Below are 25,712 nucleotides of genomic sequence, written 5' to 3'. Positions count from 1 at the left end.
TGGCTTCACACACACTAGGTAAGTGCTCTACCTACCCCCAGCATGCTGGTTGTTGTTTTTGAGACAGTCTTGTGTATCCCTGGCCAGCATGGTGCTTGTTACATAATGCAAGCTGGCCTCAAACTCTGCCTCAGGAGTGCTGGATTCTTGGTGTGTGCCACCAGGCCTCAGTACACTGCCTCTCTTGATCATACTATCTTGAATTAACCAATGGCTATGGATTTTTTTTTCTAACACAGAAAAAAACATTAAATCAACTAGACCCTGCTGAACTTTAGAACTTAAGGAACTAAGTTTGACAAAAGTCAGACTTAGTACCTTCTGATTTATCTGACTCTAGGGTCAGCTTTGAAGTCTGGGGGCCAGTAATATACAGGCTCCTGTGACTGAATAACCACTTATTCTTCAGAGATTACAGTTATTTGGTTTCTTTTCTTTCTTTTTTTTCTGGGGGGGGGGGGTCGGGGGTGGCAGGTAAGGTCTGTGCAGCTCTGACTGGACTCAAGCTCTCTATTTAGCAGAGGATAAACTCCTGATCTTCCTGCCTCCACCACCCTAGTGCTAGGATTACAGGCATTCACTGCCTTCCTCAGCTGAGTTATTGCATTTCTAGAGGGCTGTGCAATACCAGGAAGTTCCCCAATGGTTTTTCTTTCACCACTAATCAGCATACCTCATGTTGTGGCCCTGAGCATCCTCCAGGGCAGGCCTCAATGCTATAGGCTCAGGGGTTGTGTAGAGAGCTATTTCTGTTAGATTACTTCTCTCCTTGCCAAATGGGAGCCTTGAACGCTAGAAATGGTGCAAATACTGAGAGGGAGGAAACTCGCAGACATTGCTGACAAACATGTCTGTTCAGCCCAAGAACACTGGAGAATCTCTACCTTTAGGCGACAGAAGATGGAGAAAGACATGAGGGAAGGTCAGGGTTGAAGGGAGAAGTGAAGACTACTTTATTAGAGGCAGGACATGGTGTCACACACCTTTAGTCCCACCACTCGGGAGGCACAGGCAGGTGGATCTCTGAGTTTAAGGCCAGGCTGGTCTACAGAGTAAGTCCCAGGGCAGCCAGGGCTACACAGAGAAACCTGTATTGAAAAACAAACAGAACAAATCAAAACAAAAACAGCAAAACAAAACAAAACAAAAATGAACCTAAAACATATTAAGAAACCAGCAAACAACAGAACTTGCTTTTCAGAGGCCCCAGAAAATTCACACCTGTCTACCCATCATTTGCATAAAAACACATTCATATTGATCCCTCCAATTCTGATCCAGTACTGTAAACTTTATTCTGTGGTCTCTTTCTGTGCCTTTGCTTTTTCTGTGACAGTGAGGACTCTAGAAATAATTTACGCATATTTATTTTGTCTACCCTAAGATACATAAAAGTCATGCCAGAATTACTAGTTGTTAAGTGGTACAAAAACAAACAAAAATCAACTAGAGTTTAATATATGTTTAAAGGTTTTTTAGTCTTTTGTGAATGTGTGTGTGTGTGTGTGTGTCTGTCTGTCTGTCAAAGACCATGCTTAAGAGCTAAGTATGATGACATATGTCTATAATCCCAGCACCTGATAAGTGGTGGCAGAAGGAACAGGAGGTTCAAGGCCAGCCCTGGCTGCAGCTAGTGTGTGACGCTTTTATCCTTGAATTCTGGCCATATTTTGTGGTTTGACCTTGTTCATTATCTCAGCTAAGGGCTAATTCCAGAGCCAAGCAAAATGCCAAAACAATCCACAGCTCAAATTGAAACCCATACTAAAGGTCAGACCTATGAAGATCATTCTAAGCACATTGGTTCAGAAGAGATCATTATTGATTCAGCTGATGATCCCACAGGAAACCCAGTGGAACACTATCAATACGAAGTGGCATGTGTGTTCACAGACAACACGGCCTGACCTCTGCTGAGAGACCAGCTCGATACACTAACACTCACCAGTGTGCAGCTTGGCACAGAATTAAACTCCCTCAGACTAACCTTAGCGTGGTCCAAATCCTAGAGTGGGCTAGCCTATTCTCAGACTCATGAGTATATTTGTCAAGCACTTAGTGTCCTATGCTCCAGATGCTGCAGTAGGTGCTGAGGCTTGGACATGGGAGGACTTCCTCGAAGCTCCAATCACCCACACTTCTAGAATGGTGTCATTAAATAACCTCACCAATTTTTTTTCTCATGACATATTTTGCTTCATGCACTTATGCAATTTTTAAATTACATAATGGTATGTCCCAGCTTGGTCCCACCCCATAACCTATGTCCTAGTAGGTTTCTATATTGCCTGTGACCATTACTCAACAAATATTTACCAGCTATCTTCACATTGCTAGGCCTCGGAGACACAAAAGTACTGCCTTTGACTTGTAATATTTAATTCTATTAAAGAAGATAAATAAACTAATAAAATTATAGTAAGTACAATAAAAGTATAATAAAGACACCTTCAAAGGTCAGTGGAAACATGATGGGAGAATGGTTTCTTGGGCCAGCATGGTAACACGTGCTTGTCATCCCACCATTTGGAAGGCAGAGGCAGAAAGAGTATGGTGATAAGTTTGAAGCCAGCCTCAGCTACACAGTGAATTTGTCTTAGGAAACAGGTTCTCATGCAGCCCAGGCTGGCCTTGAACTTGACCTTCCTGTCTCTACCTCCCAAGTGCTGGGATTATAGTCTTGTGCCACCTGGCTACCTTTTCCCTTATTATTTAGACTGAGATGCCAACCCATGGGATAATCCCACCCGCTTTCCCTCCTCAGTTAATTCTCATTGGAAGCCCTCGTAAGCACACCCCAAGTCATACTAGGTGTGACTCATTGGTACTCTGGGTGTTTCTTGACTCAATCCATTTAAGAGACTAGTAGGATGAGGATTTGTTTCACAAAGTATGTATGTGCAGAATGCTCTTCCAGTCCTTGATTATGAACTTTATAGTCTCAACCACATGGCTGCCGAAACAAGACCTGAACAAGGATGACATCAACAGATTTGCTAACACGAAAGTGGGGGGTGGGAATCTCTTGGGGCCCCAACCCTAGACAGAGAACTACAGGCAACTAAGAAATACTAAGAGAGGGAGAAAGAGTCTTTCACAAGAAAAAGTCCCCTCCCCATTGGTTATCCAATACCAAGTAGTCAGCTCTGAAATCATGTGTGTGTGTATATGTGTGTGTGTGTGTGTGTGTGTGTGTGTGTGTGTGTGTGTGTAACATTATATGTACTAAGCAAGTATCTAGTAATTATATATATGTATATATTTATTATATTTTATATATATCAACAGTTGAAGAAAAAGAGGTCATGAATCCGAGAGGGAGCAAGGGGGCACATGGGAGGGGTTCAAGAGAGGAAAGAGAAGGGGGAAATAATATAATTGTATTTTAATTAAAAATATTAATAAAAAGAGAGACAGTAAACCAGATGTTGGTGACACACTCCATTAATCCCAGCACTTGGGAGGCAGAGGCCGGCAGATCTCTGAGTTTGAGGTCAGCCTGGTCTACAAATCAAGTTTCAGGACAGCCAGGGCTACACAGAGAAACTCTGCCTCGAAAAACCAAAAACCAAAACCAAAACCAAAACCAACCAACCAAACAAACAAACAACAAAAAAAACAAAAACAGCTTTATAGGGAGAACATTTTCATATAGAAATCAGGACTTTATTTCTGCTTTTAAGAAAAAGGACGTGGGGTCTTGCAGAGAAGGCTCAGCAGTTAAGAGCACTTGCTTCTCTTGCAGAGGACCAGGGCTTGGTTCCTAGGACCCACAAGGTGGCTCACAACTGCCTCTAACTCCAGTTCTAGGGGGTCTGACAACCCCTTCAGGCTTCTGCAGGCACTGCATGCAGGTGGTACATACACAGGAATGCAGGCAAACACCCACACATAGCAAATAATAAATAAAACATAAGAAACAGATTAGAGTCATCTTGAACCTACTTATTGTCTCAAGTACTTTTATTCTGTTTGGTGTTTTTGAGCCTGGATCTCACTCTGTAATGCTGATTGGCTTGGACTCCACTATGTAGTCCAGGGTCGCCTGAAACTTGTGGTACTCTTTTTTTGTCGTTTGTTTTTTTTGTTTTTCAAGACAAGGTTTCTCTCTGTAGCCCTGGCTGTCCTGGAACTTGGTCTGTAGACCAGGCTGGCCTCAAACTCAGTGATCCACCTGCCTCTGCCTCTGCCTCTGGGATTAAAGTGCTGGGATTAAAGGCGTTCGGCACCACTGTCTGGCAACGTGTAGTACTCTTAATGCCCAGTCTCCAGTGTACTGGGATTATTTTTTTAGATTTATTTTATCTGAATGAGTGTTTTTGCCTGTGTGTTTATATGTGCATTACATGTGTGCCTTGTACCCATGGAGGTCAGAGAAATCATCAGATCCCCTAAAACTAGAGTTATAGATGGTTGTGAGCCACCATGTGGGTACTGAGAACTGAACCTGGGTCCTCTGCAAGAGCAACAAGTGCTCTTAACCACTGAGACGCCTCTTCAGCCTCCAGTACTCGGAGGATTTTTAAGTGCTTTCAATTCAAAATGGGCAATATGGCAAAGCAGTGCATTTTGGTGTGCCATGTGCTCCTTCAACATAATGGCAGAAAGATGTTATTTGTGGCTAGAGCTGCAGGCTCAGCTCTAACCAAGGCAGGCTCTAAGGCTCCCCCTCTTTTTTCATGGGTTCTTTCCCCTTCTGCTATGTATTTCCAAAAATTGATTCTCCTGTTACCACTAGATAGATAATTTGTATGCTACAGGGTGGATGGCAGTAAATTAGGAGAATCTGCCTTGTGCAAAGATGGACATTATTCCTTTGTTCCAATCAACTGTAGGAATGTAGGCCACTAGCTTTCAGGACTTCAGCATATCAAGAGAACCCAGCAATCCTAGCTTTTCTTCCAGAAGCCCCAAATACGGGACAACCAACTAGGAGAAAGAAAACACAAAGTCCTGTGTGTGGGCCAACATAATTTCAAGCCAGATGCCAGCCTAGACAGCACCATCCTTTTGGTGGACCTTCTGTCTCAGACTCCTTAGTACTTGGAGTGCAATCATGGGCCACCACGCCTGGCTTCAAATTGAGGTAAGATTTCATGTGACCACAGCTGGTCTTGGATTTCTCATCTTCCTGCCTCTGCTTCCTCCTTGCTGGGATCACAGGAGCATGACAGCATGCCTGGTTTATGGAGGTCTAGAGATCAACCCACGGCTTCATGCACACTAGGAAGTACTCTACCGATCGTACTACTTTCCCAGCACCCAGCTTTTATCATAGTGAAGAATGACAGGTGTTCTCTGATGAGTGGATTCATTTCCTAAGAGGAAAGGAAAATTGTACTTTCAATTGTATGGGATGAAGATCTTGGGATTAGGATCAAGGTTTATGTAGCTGATCATTATATATTCTCTCTAAGGTCTTTTCTTGGCGTAAATGAAATTATGACTGTACCACACAATATTTACTGCATGATTGGAATTTATTCTAAATTATTGTAGTCCTTATAATTGACAGACTATGTATATTGTGGTTTGAATGTGAAATGCTCACCACTCAGGCTCATGTGTTTGAACACTTGGTCCCTAGCGGGTGGCGCTGTTTTGGAAGGTTGTGGAACCTTTAGGAGGTGGGGCCTGGTCAGAGAAAGTGGGTCAGTGGGGCCTTGGGGGGGTTTTACAGCCTGGTTCCTCTTTCTGTTCTCTCTCAGCTTCCTGGCTATGGATGCAATGTGAGCAACCAGCTCACATTCCTGTCACCATGCCTTCCCCACCAAGATGGGCTGGACCCCTTCTTAAACTGTGAGCCGAAATAAAGCCTTCCTTTCTTGAGTTGCTTGTCAGGTATTATGTCATAAAATGAGAAATGTAATGAATAAATATGCTTCAGGATTCTGTTTTGAGGGGTGTATGTGTGTGTGTTTCACTGGGGACACTCACTCTGCCACTGAGCTACATTCTGTGCCTGAGGCAGGCCTTATACTTTAATTCTCCTATCTCAGTCTCCCAAGACGCTGGGATTATAGGGCCATTTATTGTATGGCCATGTGTTTTTAAATTTACATCGTTTTATTTAAAAGTGTTTTAACAATACAGAGAAACTGAACTTTCGAGACAATGGTTGTTTTATTAGTCTACACATCATTGGTTTATCATAACAAGATGAAAGTTCAGCGTTTGAGTGGGATGAGCTTTTTTCCAGGTTGCCGCTGGCTCTAACTGAGAAATAGCCCTTGTTATCTACAGCTACTTTGTTGCCTCCGTATTCTGGGAGAACTTTGTCTCTGACTGTCTCAACTAACTGGTTGAATCTCGCCATCCTTTCGGGCCTGATCCCACAGCTACTACTGTTGCTTGCAATACTTTTCCTAGAGACGTGTCTAGAGGCATAACTCCACCTTTAATTGTGGTTTCGGCTGCACCGCTTCCAACCAGAGGAAACAGTCTGCTTGTCCTGATTTGAGTCTTGACATGGCAGCTGGCACTTCAGAGGCCACCGCCAGGGGAGTCCATCAGTCTAGTCTCAGGACAGATGGACAGGCTGCCCAGCACATGTTGCTGTTGTTGTTGCTTTTTGTTTTTTGGGGGGAGCAGGTTTGGTAAGATTGCTAATAGGGAGTGGGACCACGGTTCTTAGCATGCTAGGAACCTTTTCTGGCGGGCATAGTATGACTTTTTAAAGGGCCTCTTGAAATTATATCTGCAGTAAATAGATTTAGATATGATTTATTGCTATGAATATTTATCTCTGACATGTTAAAATGCATAGTAGCAAAATGGAGAAGTTGAATTTTCCATTGCTTTCTAAAGGGGAAAAGAAAAAAAAACACTAAAATTTCTTTACCAAAACATTATGAAAAGAAAAAAAAGCAATAATATCTGATATAATTTTCTTGTATCTATTTATATATTCAACAAATACATGCTGATTGGCTGGGCGTGGTGGCACACACCTTTAATCCCAGCACTCGGGAGGCAGAGCCAGGCAGATCCTTGTGAGTTCGAGGTCAGCCTGGTCTACAGAGCGAGATCCAGGACAGGCACCAAAACTACACAGAGAAACCCTGTCTCAAAAAACAAAACAAAACAAAAAAAAACCCCCAAAAAACCCAAACAGAAAACAACAACAAAATGTGCTGATTAGGATCTGTGTAATAAACCAAATATGGTCTATACCCCCATGAACCTTATATACTAGTGAGAAAGAGAAAAAAATTAAGGAGCTAGGCATGGTGGCATACACCTTGAATCCCAGCACCCAGGAAATACAGGCAGGTATATCTCTTTGAATTTGAGGCCAGCCTGGTCTACACAGCCAGCTTTAGGACAGCCATGGAGAGATAGATTCTGTATATTAAAAAAAAAAAAAAGGAAAAATTACTTCCTCCATGTACATGAATGAATGTGTGATCAAGGAGACAGGAAAACCAGGTTGGGTGGCTGGTGGGGTAGCCTGAGGTAGCAGGCTGAGGAAGCAGCACTTGGATTCCAGTGGTTGAGAAGAACTAGCCACTCTTCTGAAATGGGATGAGCTTGGGCAAAGGTCTTAGGTGGGAAGGTTTTCAAAGAACAGACAAACCAACATGACTAAAGTGTAGTGACTCAGAGAGGTAGAGGGAGGTCAAGCAGAACGAAGAGTGACATGCAGGGCTTTGACAGACAGAGTGAGGAGGAGTTTAAAGAGTTTAGACGAGAAGCTACTGTTTTCAGGGGGTGAATACTGTTTCTTCAAGGACTGTGGATAAGGGATTAGAGTGGACCAGTCCTGGAGTAGGACACTCATAAGAAATGCTGATGATGGTAAGAGAGACAGAGATTGATTGATTTTGGAGGCAGGAGAGATGGAACCTGCTGATGGATTAGATATGTGGGATGAAGGAGAATCAGAGTTGACTCACAGGGTTTCAGTTGAGCAACCGAGTGCATGTTATTTACTGAGATAAGGACAGAGAGAATGAAGAGTAGGTTGCAAAGATGTAGACGCTGAGACAGAGTCAGGTGTTAGAGATGTGTCAGGTGGTGATTTCTGGAGTAGGGAAAAGGGCGGAAGGAGGATTCTGAGTTGGGAGTTGGCAGATGGTGAGGTAAAACATCTGTGCCAGCCAAGAGAGGAGCTCTGGAGTAACAGCTGTAGTCAGAGAGTTCTGGCAGACGGGATGCATGAGCTACTGGCTTGCTCATTCACTGCCTGGCAATCTGTCTGGTGTTACATCGGATGAGAATCATGATTCTGGCTCTCAGGCTGAGGTGGACTCTGAAGCGGGTAACAGCAGAAGGCTGCAAGCTAAGCACGTCTCCCAGTGAGGCTCCAGAAGCAAACCTCCACATCTCCCAAAGAAAACTTTGCCGTGGCAAAAGTATTAGTCAGACTTTGTGTCAATGTGGCCAAGGTGTCTCAGAGAGCAACGTAAGGGAGAAAAGTTGATTCTGGCTCACGGCTGCAGAGAGTCAGTTCTCCATGGTGCCGGGGCATGCCAAGCAGTAAAGTTCACGTCATAGTGGCCCAGAAACAGAGGAAAGGGAAATAAAAGAAGGAGACAGCAGAAGAAGGAGGAGGAGGAGGAGGAGGAGGAGGAGGAGGAGGAGGAGGAGGAGGAAGAGGAGGAGGAGGAGGAGGAGGAGGAGGAGGAGGAGGAGGAGGAGGAGGAGAAGAAGAAGAAGAAGAAGAAGAAGAAGAAGAAGAAGAAGAAGAAGAAGAAGAAGAAGAAGAAGAAGAAGAAGAAGAAGAAAATAGAAAACGTCCAGTCAGAGGCGACTTTATGAAGAAAAACAGTCTCAGAGGAGAAGTGGCTACGGAAGACAGATTGTATAAAATCAGAGTGGAAGAGAGGTGAGTACAGAGAGAAAGGAAACTGACCGGGACCAGCACATCATTCTTCAGTGACAGGTTCCTGAGAGGGAGGGCCGGGGCATGAGAAATAATAAAGAAGCCAGGAAGCTGGGCGGTGGTGGCACATACTTTTAATCCCAGTACAGAGGCAGGTGGATCTCTGTGAGTTCGAGGCCAGCCTGGTCTACAGAGCAAGTTTCAGGACAGTCACTGCTTTTACACAGAGAAACCCTGCTTCAAAAAACCAACCAACCAACCAACCAACCAAACAAACAAACAAAAACCCAAACATATATATACATGGAAACCAGGAAAATTTGGGATCAGGAGGTCTTGCACAAGCTGGTGGCTCATGCAAGCAAGTTTATTAGGAAGTATTATATTCTGTTTGCTGGGGGAAAAGGGGACAGAAGCAGCAGAAAGCTATCATATCACGGGATGAAGTCAGCAGGAAGTAACCAAGCAATGGTGCACAAAAGCAACACAGGATATCTCAAGCACATTACAGACCAGGCACACAGCAGCCTTGGGACTGATAAGCACAGCCCCTAAGGAGGAAAGAGTTGGGTTCTCAGAATCCTGTATCCCAGCTCCCCCAAGGCCCTGGCCCCAGGCCATTACTGGCTCTGCCAAGTGTGTTCCTGGTTTTAGACAAGGAACTATGTACCTCCTCCATACTTCAGTGTCTCAGGGAAAGCTTTGGATTGGCCTGGCTTTTCAATAAATTTGAACACTAGCAGAAATGGCTTAATGGTTAAGAGCTGCTCCTGCACTCACATGGTAGCTCATAATCATCCAAAACTCTAGTTCCAGTGAGTCAGATGCCTGCTTCTGCATTCCTCGGGTACCAGGAATACACACTGTACACAAACTTACATGCAGACAGAATACCCATACACTTAAAATGAAACAAATAAGTCTAAGAAAGAAAGAAAGCATGTACTGCTCTTTCAAAGGACTAGAGTTTGATTCCTAACATCCACATCAGACATTCACATCTGTTTGTAACTCCAGATGCAGGATGATCCAAGGTCTCTGGCTTCCATGGACACCTGCACTCAAATGCACATACCCACAAACAGAAACACACATATGCATAATTGAAAATAAGTAATGAAAAAATTAAAACAATACCTGAATGTGGTGGCTAATGTCTGTAAATCTAGTACTTAGGAGGATGAGACAGGAGGATTGCCTCAACTATTTTGTAAATTTTTTTTTAAAGACAGGGTCTTACCATGTAACTATGGCAGGTTTAGAACTCACTATGTAGATTATGCTGGCCTTGAACTCACAGACACCAGACACCTGCCTGCCTCTGCCTCCCAAGTTCTGGTACCAAAGGCATGTACCATCACAGTTGGCAATTTTTTTGTAAATTTTAAAATTTGAATTTTATTTATTATTAGTGGTATTAGTTTTAGTAGTGTGTGTGTGTGTGTGTGTGTGTGTGTGTGTGTGTGTGTGTGTGTGATCAAATATGCCACAGTGCACAGGTGGAGGTCTGTCTTAGTTAGGGTTACTATTGCTGGGATAAAACACTATGATTAAAAGCAATCTGGGGAAGGAAGGGTTTATTTGGTTTACACTTCCACATCACTGTTCATCATTGAAAGAAGTCAGAACAGGAACTCAAACAGGGCAGGAACCTGGAGGCAGGAGCTGAAGCAGAGGCCATGGAGGAATACTGCTTACTGGCTTGTTCTTTGTGGCTTGCTCAGCCTGCTTTCTTATAGAACATGGGACCACCAGCCCAAGGGTGGCCCCACCCGCAATGAGCTGGGCCCTCCCGCATTGATCACCAATTAAGAAAATGCTCTATAGGTTTGACTATAGCCCAATCATATGGAAGCATTTTTCTCAATTAAGGTTCCCTCCTCTCAGACAACTCTAGCTTGTATCACACTGACATGAAACTAGCCAGCACACCATCAGAGGAAGATTTTTAGGAGATAGTTTTGTCCTCCTTCGATGGCTTTAGGGATGAAACTCAGATTGGCAGGCTTGAGAGGCAAGTAACCACTGAGCAATCCTCACTGTATTATTATGGCTTTGAAGCTAGCTTGGGCTATATAGTAAGTTATAGGCCAGCATGGGATACCAACGTGAGACCCTCACCTCAAAATAAATATTAAAGTTTTGAAAAATAAGCAAAAAAACAATTTGGAGGGTGGTTTGGGGTCACAGAAGGGATTTTTTCTTGCCAATGTTACATTATGAAAGTTTTTTTTTTTTTTTTTTTTGGTTTTTCGAGACAGGGTTTCTCTGTATAGCTTTGCGCCTTTCCTGGAACTCGCTTTGGAGACCAGGCTGGCCTCGAACTCACAGAGATCCGCCTGGCTCTGCCTCCCGAGTGCTGGGATTAAAGGCGTGCGCCACCACCGCCCGGCACATTATGAAAGTTTTAAGCATATAGAAAAGTTGAAAGAAGCCGGGCGGTGGTGGCGGACGCATTTAATCCCAGCACTCGGGAGGCAGAGGCAGGCAGATCTGTGTGAGTTCGAGGCTAGCCTGGTCTACAGAGCGAGATCTAGGGAAGGCACAAAGCTACACAGAGAAAACCTGTCTTGAAACCCTCCCTCCCCCCAAAAAAAAGAAAGAAAGAAAAGTTGAAAGAATTTTGTGCTAAAGTCACTGAATTCTATACTTAATATGTTACTCTATTTTTTTTTAAAAAAATCTTATTTCTTTACCTAATAGAAAGGGATTTTTAAAGATGGGAGATACCCTGGTACCATATTCACAGGCCCAGGTGGTGACTCTAAAGGCAGAGAGGGATTACAGGAAAGGAGAGGAATAGCCAAAGGAAGGAATGGAGCCACGAGGCAGAGGGGAACAAAGTGTCAGTATGAGCAAAGGGACTGCCTTTTGGGTTACACATGTGCAGAAAGATAAAAGGATTCAAGAGTCACGAGGCTCTGCAGATTGATCCTGAGATATGGCGAGCACAGTGCTATTGCCTAACCAACTACTCCACTCTGTTCTTCCTTGTTAATGGAACCCAAATTTGGTTTGGAGGTAGCAATGTAGAAAGGGAGTAATCCTGATTGGCACAAGCCAGTCATGACTATTGCCTTCCCCTCTGTGGGACACTGGCTATCCCAGGATACCCTGAGGTGAAGAGAATGATTTGCAGGGCCACTGTGAAAGAGATGGAAAACTTTCTCAGGAAAGGCTCTTTGCTGCCTCTCCTGCTCAGTCCCTGACTTCTGTGCTTTCCACTTTTGGGGTCAAGACGCATGATGACACTAGGAATGTAGTGTACGCTTCTGATATCAGCACTGGAGAATTGGAAGCAGGAGGATCAGGAGTTCACTGTCATCCTTGGCTATATGGAAGCTAACCTGGGCTACACATGGTCCTGATACCCCCACCATCCTAAATAAAGAAAAACAATATAAACAAAAATAATGAGTGACTTGGGTTGGGTGATGAAGCTCAGTCTTAGAGCACTTGCCCAACATGTGAGCCTCCGAGTTCCATTCTAGCATAACAATCCCTCACCCCAACAAAAACAGTAGAGTGACCAAAGTGACATAAGGATGTTCTCAACAAAGGTGATTCAGGTTACCCCTAAAAAAACGGGTGGGAGGGGAGGGCAAGAGGTCCAAAGATGTGGGATGGTCATGGAGGGTGTGGGAGGAGGAGGATGGAGACGGATGTTGGAAGGTTGCTGGGCAGTGTGACTATGACTTTAGAGACACAGACCTGGTGACTTTTCTCCTACAGCACAGATAGGGAGCACTTAGGCTTTACCTAAGGCTGAGTTTTTATCAGATGAGAGCACCAGAGGGAAATCAAGGCAAGGGAGAGGATGCTTGTGTGGGAGAGATTTCATAGATCAATCACAGACATTAAACTAGGTTATGAGGGAAGAAATGACAGGATACTACTGATAGTAAAACCTGAAGGGAGCTGGGTGTGGTGGTGCGTGTCTGTAATTCTAGCACTCAGTATGGAGGTGGATGCAGGAGGGTCAGAACTGAGCATTTTTTTTAGCCAACCTGGAATACAGGAATCCTGTCTCAAATGAATGGAAGAATAATAATAAATAAAGAAGGGAACAACAACATAAAGGAATCAAGTTTTGTTTTGTTTTTGTTTTTTTCAGGAACTAGTTAATCAGAAACAGAATCTCCTGTTTCCTCATAGACCTACTTAATTAAAAGTTGTGTTTTATCAAGACCTTCAGGGCCAGTGAGAAGGCTCTGTGGGCAAAGGTGCTTGTTTCCCTAAATTCAATCCCTGGAGCCGTTAAAATGGAAGGAGAGAACAGCTTCCAAAAGTTGTCCTCTGACTGTCTACTCACATCATGCACACACACACACACACACACACACACACACACACACACACAAAATCACAATAATAGTAATAATTTTAAATACATCAAGAGGTTTGTATGTACATGAAAGACTGAGAAGTAATGGATTAGAGGACTTGAAGGTGAAGCTTTTTCTTATTGCACTAAGGATACTGAAAATAGGATTCTGCATGAATTACTTAGACCTTGATTTACTCATTTGTTATCTGTAAAGGGTCAAGTGGTAATAATTTTCTTGTTTTATGACCCTGGATGCTGAACAGGCTAGGAAAGCACACTCCCACTAAAATATATCCTCGGTGTTTTTACATTTTATCTTAAGATCATTTTGCTTAAGACCAAGCAGGTCTCAAACTTGCAGTCCTCCTGCCTCAGCCTCCTGAACAGCTGGGATTGCAGGTAGGGGTATGCTACTGCACCTGGCTCATAATTTGTGTCTTGGGAACTGAAAGGTTTTTTTTAGTATCTACTCAGATCTGCCATTTCAATACAATGATAACCAGAGACACTATGTAAAAATACTGTGTAAAGATACTACGTATACAATATGTGTAGCTATTGAATATGGCTGTATGCCAACAAAATTATCTACAAAAGCAGGCGGTGGGGTGATTTAGTCCCATAGTCACAGGTTGCTGATCTGTGAACTAGACTTTAATACAATTTGTAAGTCTTGGCTCCCACAGTTTGCTGTTGAGTTTTTTAGTTTCTGAGTACTTAACGTGTCTGGAGTAATAAGTAGTCTCTACCTTCTTCGTCCATCTTCTGAACACAAAGAGCTTGCCTTTGCAACAAACTAATCATTTGATGTCATGTTGAATCCTGGAAGAAGAATACAGAGGGGGCATACTGTGTTATTAAAAAGTCAGAATAGGGGCTGGAGAGATGGCTCAGCGGTTAAGTGCACTGGCTGCTCTTCCAAAGGTCCTGAGTTCAATTCCCAGCAACCACATGGTGGCTCACAACCATCTATAATGAGATCTGGCGCCCTCTTCTGGCCTGCAGGCATACATGCAGGCAAACAATGTATACATAATTAAAAAAAAAAGTCAGAATAAGGGCAGTGGTGGTACACGCCTTTAATCCCAGCACTCGGGAGGCAGAGGCAGGTGGATCTCTGTGAGTTCGAGGCCAGCCTGGTCTACAGAGTGAGTTCCAGGACAGGCTCCAAAGCTACACAGAGAAACCCTGTCTCAAAAAAAAAAAAAAAGTCAGAATAGGCTGGGTGTGGTGATATACACCTTTAATCCTAGCACTTGGATAGGTAGAAGCAGGTGGATCTCTGAGTTCAAGGCCAATCTGGTATATAAAGCCAGGGCTGTTAAACAGAGAAACATTGTAAACCCAAACCCAAACAAACAACAACAACAACAACAACAAAACCCCCCAAAAACCAAAAACCAAAAAACCCAGAATAGGTGGGACATGGTGGCACATGCCTGTAATCTCAGCAGTCAGGAGACAGAGGCAGGAGGTTTGCCACTAGTTCAAGGCCAGTTTGGTCTACATATGGAACTCCATAGCATCCAGAGCTACAGAGAGAGAGAACCCGTCACAAAACATTAGAATATATACAATATATGTACATAAATATTACACATGCACGCACACATCAGAAACAAAACCAACCACCTAGATGCTCCTTCGGTTACCCTCTCTCCTGAGGAACCAAGAACTACCCTATGGGGCAGGGCTCATAGCTGCCAGTTTGCTCAGATGTTTTCCTTTTCTTCTCGCCTGCCCTCTAACAAATTCATTTTGAGTTTCTTAGCTGAGCCAGGTTTCCTTGGAAATCAAAGAATCAAATTGCCTAGATCAAGTTGAGCGATATCCCATGAAGGCAATAATCAACCAGGGTTTCCTAGGTAACAAGCAGAGGGTGTGTGAGCAGAGAGGATAAAATCTATCCAGTACCTTCTCCAGCACCTCATATGACCCTCAGGTTACAGGTGCAGAAATATCTTTTAACACATCACTGTAGCACAGTGTGCCAGGCACCCTCTGATTTACTCTTCACTATCTCTGCAGCATGAACCGCTACTGCTTGGAAGCTTGCTGGGTGACATTAGCTAATAGGAATGGAGTTGGGTTTAGTTAATAATGCTAAATAAGGGCACGTTCCAAAGACAATGGGGTGGACTGCTCAAGGCAGGAAGCAACCTGGAGCTGTTTTTTTTCCCTCAACATAATATTTTTATTGATTATTGATTATTTAGGAATTTCACATCATGTACCCAATCACACTTCCAAGTCTTCCCAAATCAGTCCCCCACCGTTGTAACCCCCTCCCAAATAAGAGTAACAGAAACAAAAAGAAAAAAATAAAACAAACAAAGCATGGTCAAACTCCCAGGGTCCAGTCCCTTAAAGAAACCCTGAGTCCTTCCCCACCCTTTAATCCAGGTACATTGGCTTCTTGCTCATGTTACCTCTCCATTCAGAGGTTGACTTACTGTTACCTGATGGACTGATTGGCTACTCTGCCAGAACACACACCAGGCCTAGAGTCAGATAAGAAACTCAAGACCAGGCACAAATGCCAACCATTTGAGGCAGGGTTGGGAATGGATTCCAACTTGTGCTGTGTTCTTTCATTCTTCTCCCTATCAGGAAATTCATCATCCCAGCGGAAACCTAAGTTTTAGGCTTTACTTATTAAGTAACATTTATTTCTCTTCTTAAAACTACATTGTGTGTGTGTGTGTGTGTGTGTCTGGGAATCGGGTGGGGAGGAGCACATGCCACAGCGAACATGTGGATGGAAGTCATAGGACAACTCAATTCTCTCCTTCCACCATGTAGGCCCTGGAGATGGAACTGAGGTTATCCTCTGAGTCATCTCGATTCAAGAAGCAATAGTTCTTCTTAAATTCCTCAGATAATAGGATGCCTTCAGGATTCTCCCTCCCCCTCTTCCTTCTCTCTCCCTTTCTTTCTTTCAGTGCTGAAGATTGAACCAGGGCCTTGAGCATACCCGGGAAGATCTCTACCGCTGTCATTTCTCTTTATCCATTTTCACTGTAAAAATGGCTCTTCTTTGCTTGTATTTAGCATTGTTTAGTGTAAGAGTTTGAGACAGGGTCTCACACTCTTGCCTACGCTGGCCTCAAACTTAACATTGATTCTTCTGCCTCCGTCTCTCAAGTGCTTGGATTCAAGACCTGAGCCACCACTCCAGGCTTTGATCCTCATGGCCACTGTTCATCCTGTTTTTCTTGTCTTCTTGCCTTCACCCTAGAAAAGTGTCACCACCTCAGTCGCCACACTCCATTATCTTCTTCCTTTTATTACATCACTGGGTGAACCTCATCTTCTCGCTTGCCAGGTTTTGCTGATCTCCATTGGATTTCTATGAATCATCCAGACATAGCACCACCAGAGCTTCTCAGTTCTGCCCTTAGAACAGCTACACCCAGTTTTTGTGCCTGGTTCAGACAGTATTTGTCTTTGTGCTAGATAATAGTTTATAAAAATGTTCAAGGCAGTTCCTGCCTTCAATGTGTTTACAGTCTAGGATTTTGTTTGTTTTTGTTTCAAGTGTCATTATGTTGAACCTGTTCATTTCCTTATATATGTCTCTGCTATTAAGCCTTCAGTGGAGGCAGAGCCAAAAACCAAAAAATGGACAAGTGTCCCCCTAAAACACAAGAGGAGCTTAACTTTGGGATATTAGTCTAAGTACATGGATGAGAGGTGTTTAAGAGTTAAAATCTAGAGCTGAGTTTAGTCTTAGTTCAGTCACCAGCCTAAGAACGGCAGTTACTACTTTCCATGTGCCAGCCACCTCTCTATTGATTGGCTATGCTGTAAGTGGGTGGTGTGTGCGTGTGTTACTGTCCCCATTTTACATATAAGGAAATGGACGCACAGTGCTTTCATACCTTGCCCCAAATGATGGGTTAAAGGCAAGTTGAGTATTGTAAGAGAGGAAGTCTGGTCCCTAATGGTGCTTTGCAGCCACTGACCTATGTTGCATCTTGTTCACAGTGCAGTTTGCCTTCCTCTGTATCTGTGGGTTCTATACTTGTAGATTCAACCAACTGTAGACAGCAGGGTCATCTACTACATTAGAGAGAGACAGAGACAGACAGAGAGACAGACACACACAGGGAGAGAGGAAGAGAGACAGAGACAGAGGCAAAGAGACAAACACACATACTGGGAGACAGAGAGAGACACATACACACACACAGACAGAGACAGAGAGCCAAGCTTCAGCATTCTCTCTCTGCTTCCTGACTGGGATGCCTTGTGACCAGCTGCTTCTGTTGCCGTACTGAAGCACACTCCTAAACTGTGAGCCAAAATAAACTCTTCTTTCTTTAATTGCTTTTGTTAGTTTTCGTTGCAGTAAGGAGACCAGTAATACACAACCTAGGAACAATTTTTTTTTTTTAGGTGAAAAAATTAAAGATCAGTAAGGTGTGATTAACTGGCACTCAAGCGTCAAAACCAGCCCCAAGACTCTAAAGGCTTTTCTAACCCTCCAACCCCATACATCTAGGAGCCCCATGGTTAAAATGAGATGAAGATGTCTCCGCTCCGCGGGGCAGACAGTAGAGAAAGCTGTATCTGAAGATGTGCATAAGATAAAAATGAGATGGATACAGTTAAGCCACAGTGACTCAAGGCCCAAGATAACGACGGTGGGGTATGGTTAAATATCATTCTGAGTCCCTCCAAGAAAGAGGCTCCGGACCCGCAAGAGGCCTGCACTTTTTTCTTCACCAGTCTGGGCGCTGCAGGCACAGGCCTGGGACCAAGAGCCTGGCTATCCCTAAGACTTTGTGGGAGATCCCTGGGCAGCACCTCACCGCCTAAGTCCTGCTCCACAAGCTAGTTCAGGACAGCCAGCGAAGGAAGAGGCGCGGCCTCCTCATCGGCGTCGGAGAGCGCCACGTCCCTCTTGGCTAGGTCTTCCCGAAGCTCCTTCGCGTAGGCGCTTCTCTGGACCAACTCACCAATAGGCGTCCTCCGCGATCCGGAGCCGGACCAATTAGCGGCTGTCGGGGGGCGGAGGCAGTCACCATGGCAACCAGGAGGCGGGCGCGCAGTAGGCTGTGGACTAGAGCACGGCGAAGGGCCGTGGGCTGGGAAAGACCGGTGTGTGCGAGGCGGGCATCATTCGGCTTAGCCTCGCGCGCGGAGACCCTGCAGAGAAGGTCAGTGACGCGGAGCTGTGTGCAAATCCCGGCCGTAGGGAGGCTGGGTGGCTCCTGGGAGAGAGGACGCAGGTCCTCGCTTGCCCTGCCTTGGCTGTGGGCTTAGAGGGCCGAGTTGTGGGCGGGCAGGGCTGGGGAGGGTCTCCTAGCTGTAGCCCCAGTCGCCGGGTCCTCACCACCGCTCCTCTCGCTGCAGGGCACCCGAGTTTTCTTCGGGTCGGTGGCACAAGCAGGTGGTATAGGTGCTGGACCCAGACTGGGGCGGGGTCCGTAGGCGAGGGGGATGCCCACTGGTGGGGACTCTGGACCTATCAATTCCGTACAGATGCTCCAGTGCCACCAGCGCCGCGGAGCAAAGCTAGGCCCAGGAGCACAGCTCTTCCCTGGGGTATGTGAAGCCAGCATCTTCTGCCACCAAGGAGAAAGTTCGTGCCAGCTGTAGTATCGTTTGCCCCAAAGTAACAAATTAGGCGAAAGAGGAGCCCTTTCGATTTAGGGAAAGAGGAAGGTGTTACTTTCTTGTTGCACCTGCTGAATGTTAACTCGGTGGGCTGATGTGGTTACTGTGGTTGATACAGGCAGCAGTCTTGCATGGCAATTATTTTGCAAAATCAGAAAGGGGTGGAGGGGGAGAGAACGAAAATGAACAGGAACCCTGGTTCTGATGATTTATACCTTTTACACAAATTGAATGCTGAGTGCTATTATCTAAGTTTCTTATTTAAGGCTCTGTTAAATCTGTGGATGAATAATATAAATACTACCGCCCCCCAAAGAAAACACCCTGATTTTAACAAAAGGCAGGAAGCTGTGACTCACATCCTAGCTCTTAGGGGAGCCTGAGGCAGGAGGATCTTTTGAGCACTGAGCTTAGGAAACCGACACTAGCATGGGCAGCAGTCACACACACCACACAGCATACACACACACACACACACACACACACACACACACGCGCGCGCGCGCGCGCGCGCGCGCGCGCGGCTTAAATGAAAATATTTGTTATAACAAGTTATGTTTGATTGTGGGATTTCCCTGTAGGAAAGCTTAAAATGTTGAGATGATTGCCCTAAAGATAATTGCCCTAAACTCAAGAGCTGACAGGATTGTATCAGGCATTTGGATCTGATAGCCTTTAGCTATTTAAATTGCTTCTTAAAGTCTTCCCTGGCTGTTTTTGTTAAGTAACTGGACTCTAGTAATATGCAGATTATTTATCTTTCCTTCTTAGAAATTGCTTCAGGAGTTTTCCTCATTTAAACTGTGTTATAGTTTTATAAAACTCAAGCAAATTCAACAAATAATGAATGAATATTCCAACACATGTTTCTTGGTTAACACAATTAAGAGTGTAGAGCATTAAAATCATGGAAATTTAGAATTACGAATGAAATCTCAGATAGTATCACTTTAGCTGTTAAGTGAACACAGAAACTCTCCAACATCTGGGTTGTCTGGTGTGGGTCAACAGTTCATTTCTGAGAGCCATCTCGATGGCTCAGTGGATAACATCTCTTGCAAGCAAGCCCGATGTTCTCCTGAGTGATCCCTGTGACCCATGTGGTAGAAGGAGGACACAAACATCCATTAATACATTTTAAGAACTCCTCTCTGCCTCCTTGTGGGTTTCCAGATGCTGTTCTTAGGCTCTTCTGGTTTTACCACTGCCCCATGGTGGAGTCCCTGCTGTGTTTCCTTTTCTCTGTTCTCCCAAGGTGCTTGCTGTTCTTTTCATATACTCTGTGTGTGTGTGTGTGTGTATGTGTGTGTGTGTGTGTGTGTAGGCCAGAGGTCCACTCCAGTTCCTCTATCATTTTCCACCTTATGTTTTGAGACCTGGAGCTCACCTATTTGGCCAGAAAAGGAGCCCCAGGGATCCTCCTGTCTCTTGCTCCCTAGGGATGAGATTATAGGCATGCAGTCTGACTGGCTTTTTGTGTGGGCGCTTGGGATCCAAACTCAGGTCCTGTGCTTACGTGGCAGTTTATTGACAGCCATCTCCTTAACCCCTATTTCCCCAACCTCCATCTCTCCAACCACTCAAACAACTTGTATTCTTTCAGTATACTTTTTGTTTTGTTTGTTTGTTTAAGATAGAAGCCGGGCGGTGGTGGCCCACGCCTTTAATCCCAGCACTCAGGAGGCAGAGCTAGGCGGATCTCTGTGAGTTCGAGGCCAGCCTGGGCTACCAAGTGAGTTTCAGGAAAGGCGCAAAGCTACGCAGAGAAACCCTGTCTCGAAAAAAAAAAAAAAAAAAAAGGATAGACTCAGACCCCATATGTAGCCCAGGTTGGCCTGGCTGAATCTTACCGAAATTCTGCAGTCTCAGTCTCCTGAGTGCTCAGGTTACAGATGTGTACACCAAGCCCAGCTTTCAGCATGCTGTTTGCCAAGTTGGTTTGTGTTCACTAAATACAAATTGAAATGAAATCACAAGAAGGCAGTTAAGACAGTTTTCAAATCAGTAGTCATTAATTATGGGCATTAATTCTAGTGTCTTTGTTTTAGGATATGTTTTGTGTGTCTCTGCAGCCAAATGGTAGAATAATATATGTTAAAATTGTGTCCTATTTCCTAAGGACCCTTTTAGTGGTTGGTGTCTGCAAAATATCTCTTTGAGTATTTGGGAGCTGGAAGGATCAAGTGCCAGTTTTTTAAATATATTGAAGGTCTGGCAAGATGTATCTGAGGGTAAAAGTGCTTGCTGCCAAGCCTGATGATCTGAGTTCAATCCCCATAACCATGTCAAAGTTGAAGAAGAGAGCCAACTTCTCCAGGTTGTTCTCTGACTTCTATTTGAATGTCATGGAGCTTATGTCCACATACATGAAATAAATATATAAATAAATAAAAATTAAAAAAATTCTTAAAAATGATATTATGTGTGCCAGATAGCTGGCTCAGCAGTTGAGAATGCTCACCTTTCCAGAGGATTGTATTGGGTTCCAGGACCCATGTCCAGCAGTTCACAGCCACTTTTAACTTCAGTCCAGGAGATCTGACACCCTTTTCTGGCCTCTCCAGGCACACTCACACACCAGGCACACACACACATCAGGCACATACACACACACACACATTCACACACATACACGAATAAAAATTTAAAAAATTAAAATGTGCTGAAAATAATTTATATTTTATTAATAAAATTTAATAAGATAAAATTTATTTAAATTTTAAAGACAAGTTTCATGTAGCCCAGGCTGTCCTGGAACTCACTATGTAGTCTAGGTTGGCTTCAAACTTAAGGCAATCCTCCTGCCTTGCCCTCCTGGATTCTGGGATTACAGGTAGTAGCCATCATGTCCAGCTTAATTCAGTTTTTTTTTTTATTGCACATGGCTTTTTTTTTTCTTTAGAGATTTATTTATTTGTTATGTATACAACATTCTGCCTCCATGTATGCCTGCATGCCAGGAGAGGGCACCAGATCTCATTATAGATGGCTGTGAGCCATCATGTGGGTGCTGGGAATTGAACTCAGGACCTCTGGAAGAGCAGCCAGTGTTCTTAACCTCTGAGCCTTCTCTCCAACCCTTAATTCAGTTTTATGGTTAGGCTCTGACACTCTCTTCTGGCTTCACAGGCACCTGCATGCACATGGCGCACATACAGATAAGTAGGTACAAACACATAAAATATAATAATATAATAACAAGAGCACATCTGTGACCAACTGGGATCAAGTTAGTTAAAATGTTTTTAGTATTTATTTTTGTGTGTGTCCACCACGGCATGTATGTGGAAGGTCAGAGGACAGCTTTCAGAAGTCAGTTCTCTTCCTATACCATTTGGGTTCTGGGTCTCAGACGTGTCAAGCTTGGTGGCGAGTGCCTTTACCCACTAAGCCATCTTACCATCTCCAACTTAATTGGTTTGAGGTAGTAGTAAGCATAAAGGAATATTTAAGTTAAAAATTTGTTAATCCTTCCATGATGAAATTCTTCTCCTTCCCTCCCCCTCCTTCTTTCTTGTTTTGCTATGGTTTGTTTTGTTTGTCTGGCTTGGTTTTTTAGTTTTTCTTTTAAATCTTGTTTTGGGGGGCGAGGTTGCAAGAGAGTGAAGGGCAGATTTGGGGTTTGGGGGAGATGGACGGGAACAGGATGTATTATGTAAAAACCTCAAAGAATCAATAGAAGTAAAAAAAAATGTTATTTATTTATTTGTTTGTTTGTTTGTTTGTTTTTTGAGACAGTCTCATTTTGCCCAGACTAGCCTCAGACTCACTGTATAGCCAAAAACAGCCCTGGTCCTCCTGATTTCTCCCTCATGCTGGATCAACAGGTGTGTAGCACCATACCTGGCTTCCCAGCTAAGGACTTAACAGAACAAGTTGTCCTTGGGGCTGGAGAGATGGCTTGAGATGAAGAATACCCGGGGCTCTTGCAGGGGACCTGGATTTTGTCCTCATCATGGCTCCCAATCACCTATAACTCCAATTCTGGTCTCCAGGACCACCCGGAATGCAGGTGGTGCACATGCATACCTACACTCAGGAACTCACACATACACATAGAATAAAAACAAATACATTAAAATAAATCCAAAAAACAGTGACACACTTCCACCAATAAGGCCACACCTCCTAATCCTTTCAAATGTACCACTCCCAAAGCATTTAAATATATGAACCTATGGTAGCCATTCTCATTCAGACCACCACAGTGTATGTCAGTCTGTCTTTGCTGAGAAAAACAAATGCTCTTACCCTGAGTTCTGTCCACTGTGGTGCAATTCAGTTGTTGTAAACAGGATCTGTTTGTTCTGGCCTTTGAATGTTTGTTTTACCAGTAAACTGACAGGTCATAAAAATGTGATACCACTCTCTCTTTTTCCCTCCCTCCCTCCCTCCCTCCCTCCCTCCCTTCCTTCCTTCCCCTTCCAATCTCTCTTTCTTCCTTTTTTTTTTTTTTTCCATTTTTCGAGGATCTCTCTTTATAGCCCTGGCTATTCTGTAACTCTCTATGTAGACCAGGCTGGCCTCAAACTCACAGAGATTCTCCTGCCTCTGCTCCAGTGCTGGGATTAAAGGTGTGCACCATCAGGCTCTGCTAATTTGATACTTTTCCTTCCTATTAATTGTATACTGTGTATATAATAGCATACATTCTTGCAAACTATTCCCACTAAATAAGGATACATTTATAATTCATTATTATATTTAATCTCCCTCTCTCCATTTAGAATCCAAGAGTCAGTTTTCGAAGGGAAAAAAATTGGGCCAGGAGCCAAGACCTGTTCTCCACAAACTTAATATCGTGTAGATCATCTTACCACTTGAGATCTCAGTGGCCTCATCTGTGAAAAAAAGAAGAAAAAAAAAAGATAAAACCTCTAGCCTGTCTGAAGGTAAGTGTTCAGTGAAGAATTGCCTTCCGTGACAAACAAAAACAGCTGTCACCACTAACAGTAATAAAACACAGGGAAGAAAACCATAAAACAGACATAATAGAACCCTGGTAGCGGCGGCGGCGGCGGTGGCGGTGGCGGTGGTGGTGGTGGTGGTGGTGGTGATGCACACCTTTAATCCCAGCACTTGGGAGGCAGAGGCAGGCTGATCTCTGTGAGTTCAAGGCTAGTCTGGTCTACAGAGCGAGTTCCAGGACAGCCAAAGCTACACAGAAACCCTGTCTTGAAAAACCAAAAATAAATAAATAAATAGAAATAAAAACCAAAAGCAACCCCCCCCCCCCAAACAACACTAAAACAAAACAACCCAGACACAGTGGTGGCTTAAACACACAAAATTTATTTTCTCATTTAAAATAATTGTCTTTATTGGGGTGGGGGGAGGGGGAGAGGAAGTAAAGACTGAGTCTCACTATGTAGCCCAGGTTGGCCTTGAGCTGACAGCAATTCTCCTGTCATAGCCTCCTGTGGGATGGGATCATAAGCATTCAGCACCACATCTGGCTTAAAGTAATTATTTTTTTTAAGATTTAATGAATGAATGAATGAATGAATGAATTTACTGTGTGTGTGTACTCTTATGTGTGCTCCCATGAGTGCTCTCAGAGGCCAGAGGAATCTGATCCCCATGGAACAGCAGTTGCGATGATTGTGAACCCCCCAACATAGGTGCTGAGAATGGAACCTGGGTCAAGAGTTGTGTGTGCTCTTAAGAACTGAGCCATCTCTCTAGTCCATAAAATAATTCTGTTTTTCAATTTTAATTTTTTTTTTTTTTTTTTTTAAAGGTCTATTTATTTATTTATTTATTATGTATACAGCATGTATCCCTGCAGGCCAGAAGAGAGCACCAGATCTCACTACAGATGGTTGTGAGCCACCATGTGGTTGCTGGGAATTGAACTCAGGACCTCTGAAAGAGCAGTCAGTGCTCTTAACCTCTGAGCCATCTCTCCAGCCCTTTTTTTTTTTTTTTTTTAAAGATTTATTTATTTATTATGTATACAGAAGAGGGCGCCAGATCTCATTACAGATGGTTGTGAGCCACCATGTGGTTGCTGGGAATTGAACTCAGGACCTCTGGAAGAGCAGTCGGTGCTCTTAACCTCTGAGCCATCTCTCCAGCTTAATTTTTTTTTTTATTGTATGAGTATGTGTGTTTTGCCTGCGTTTATGTCTGTGCACCACGTGTGTGTCTGGTGCCCTCAGAGACCAGAGGAGGGTGTCATATCCCCTGGAACTGGAGTTACAGGTGGTTGTGAACAGCCATATGGATGCTGGGAGCTGAACTTAGGTTCTCTGGAAGAGCAGCCAGTACTCTTAGGGCTGAACTCTCTCTCCAGCTCCATAGTTCAGGATAGGCAGAGTGGCTTCATAAAGTAGTCTGAGAGACCTAACCTCTAGTTCTTGGTCTGTTGCCTCTAAGATTCCCATAGTTCTCAAAATCAAAGATGGCTGCCAGACCTCCACTGTCACAGTGGGGTTCCAGGCAGCAAAGTAAAGACGAAGAAAAATGCGTTCTGTCTCTCTGAAGACTCCTGAACCAAAGCTCAGGCTTCAAGGAAGCATACTAGATATATGACTACCCTCAATAAAATGGGGTTTGTGCTGTTGAGAAGGAAGGAATGATTGGGATATCAGCAGAGAAGCAGAAGCCTCTGCCACAGGTGGAGCTTACTGCTCTCACTTCTGAGCTTTAGGCATTGGCAGTGACTTATGTGGCTTCAGTGATGGGAACAGACCTCTGGCCTGACCACTGCCCAAAGAAAGAAACAGTCTGTGGTGGTATCGTGTTCCCCAAAATAGTGTGCATGCTAATAAACTGATATGGGGTCAGAGAAGAGAACAGCCACAATATTAAACATAGAGGATAGGCAGTGGTAGCACATGCCTTTAATCCTAGCATTCCAGAGGTAGAAATCCCTCTGGATCTCTGTGAGTTCAAGGCCACATTCGAAACAGCCAGGCATGGTGACACGCCTTTAAT

At 44.0% G+C, this 25,712-nt stretch overlaps 1 protein-coding gene across 1 annotated transcript in view; it reads left to right on the top strand.

The window, feature by feature from the left end:
- Window positions 1–18,183: 18,183 nt before the first annotated feature.
- The window catches only part of Nucb2 (nucleobindin 2), a 31,876-nt gene continuing 24,347 nt past the window's right edge, over window positions 18,184–25,712 (top strand). Inside the window, exons 1-2 of the mRNA XM_052761223.1 lie at window positions 18,184–18,313; window positions 23,501–23,665. The gene's annotated coding sequence lies outside the window, so the exon portion shown is untranslated. The remainder of the gene's footprint in view (window positions 18,314–23,500; window positions 23,666–25,712) is intronic.

Source organism: Peromyscus californicus, unplaced genomic scaffold, assembly GCF_007827085.1.
Source record: "Peromyscus californicus insignis strain IS unplaced genomic scaffold, ASM782708v3 Scaffold_4__1_contigs__length_199733344, whole genome shotgun sequence".
NCBI classification, from domain to species: domain Eukaryota; kingdom Metazoa; phylum Chordata; class Mammalia; order Rodentia; family Cricetidae; genus Peromyscus; species Peromyscus californicus.
The sequence above is the reverse complement of the archived record's forward strand: the minus strand, read 5'-3'. Positions and strand labels throughout refer to the sequence as shown.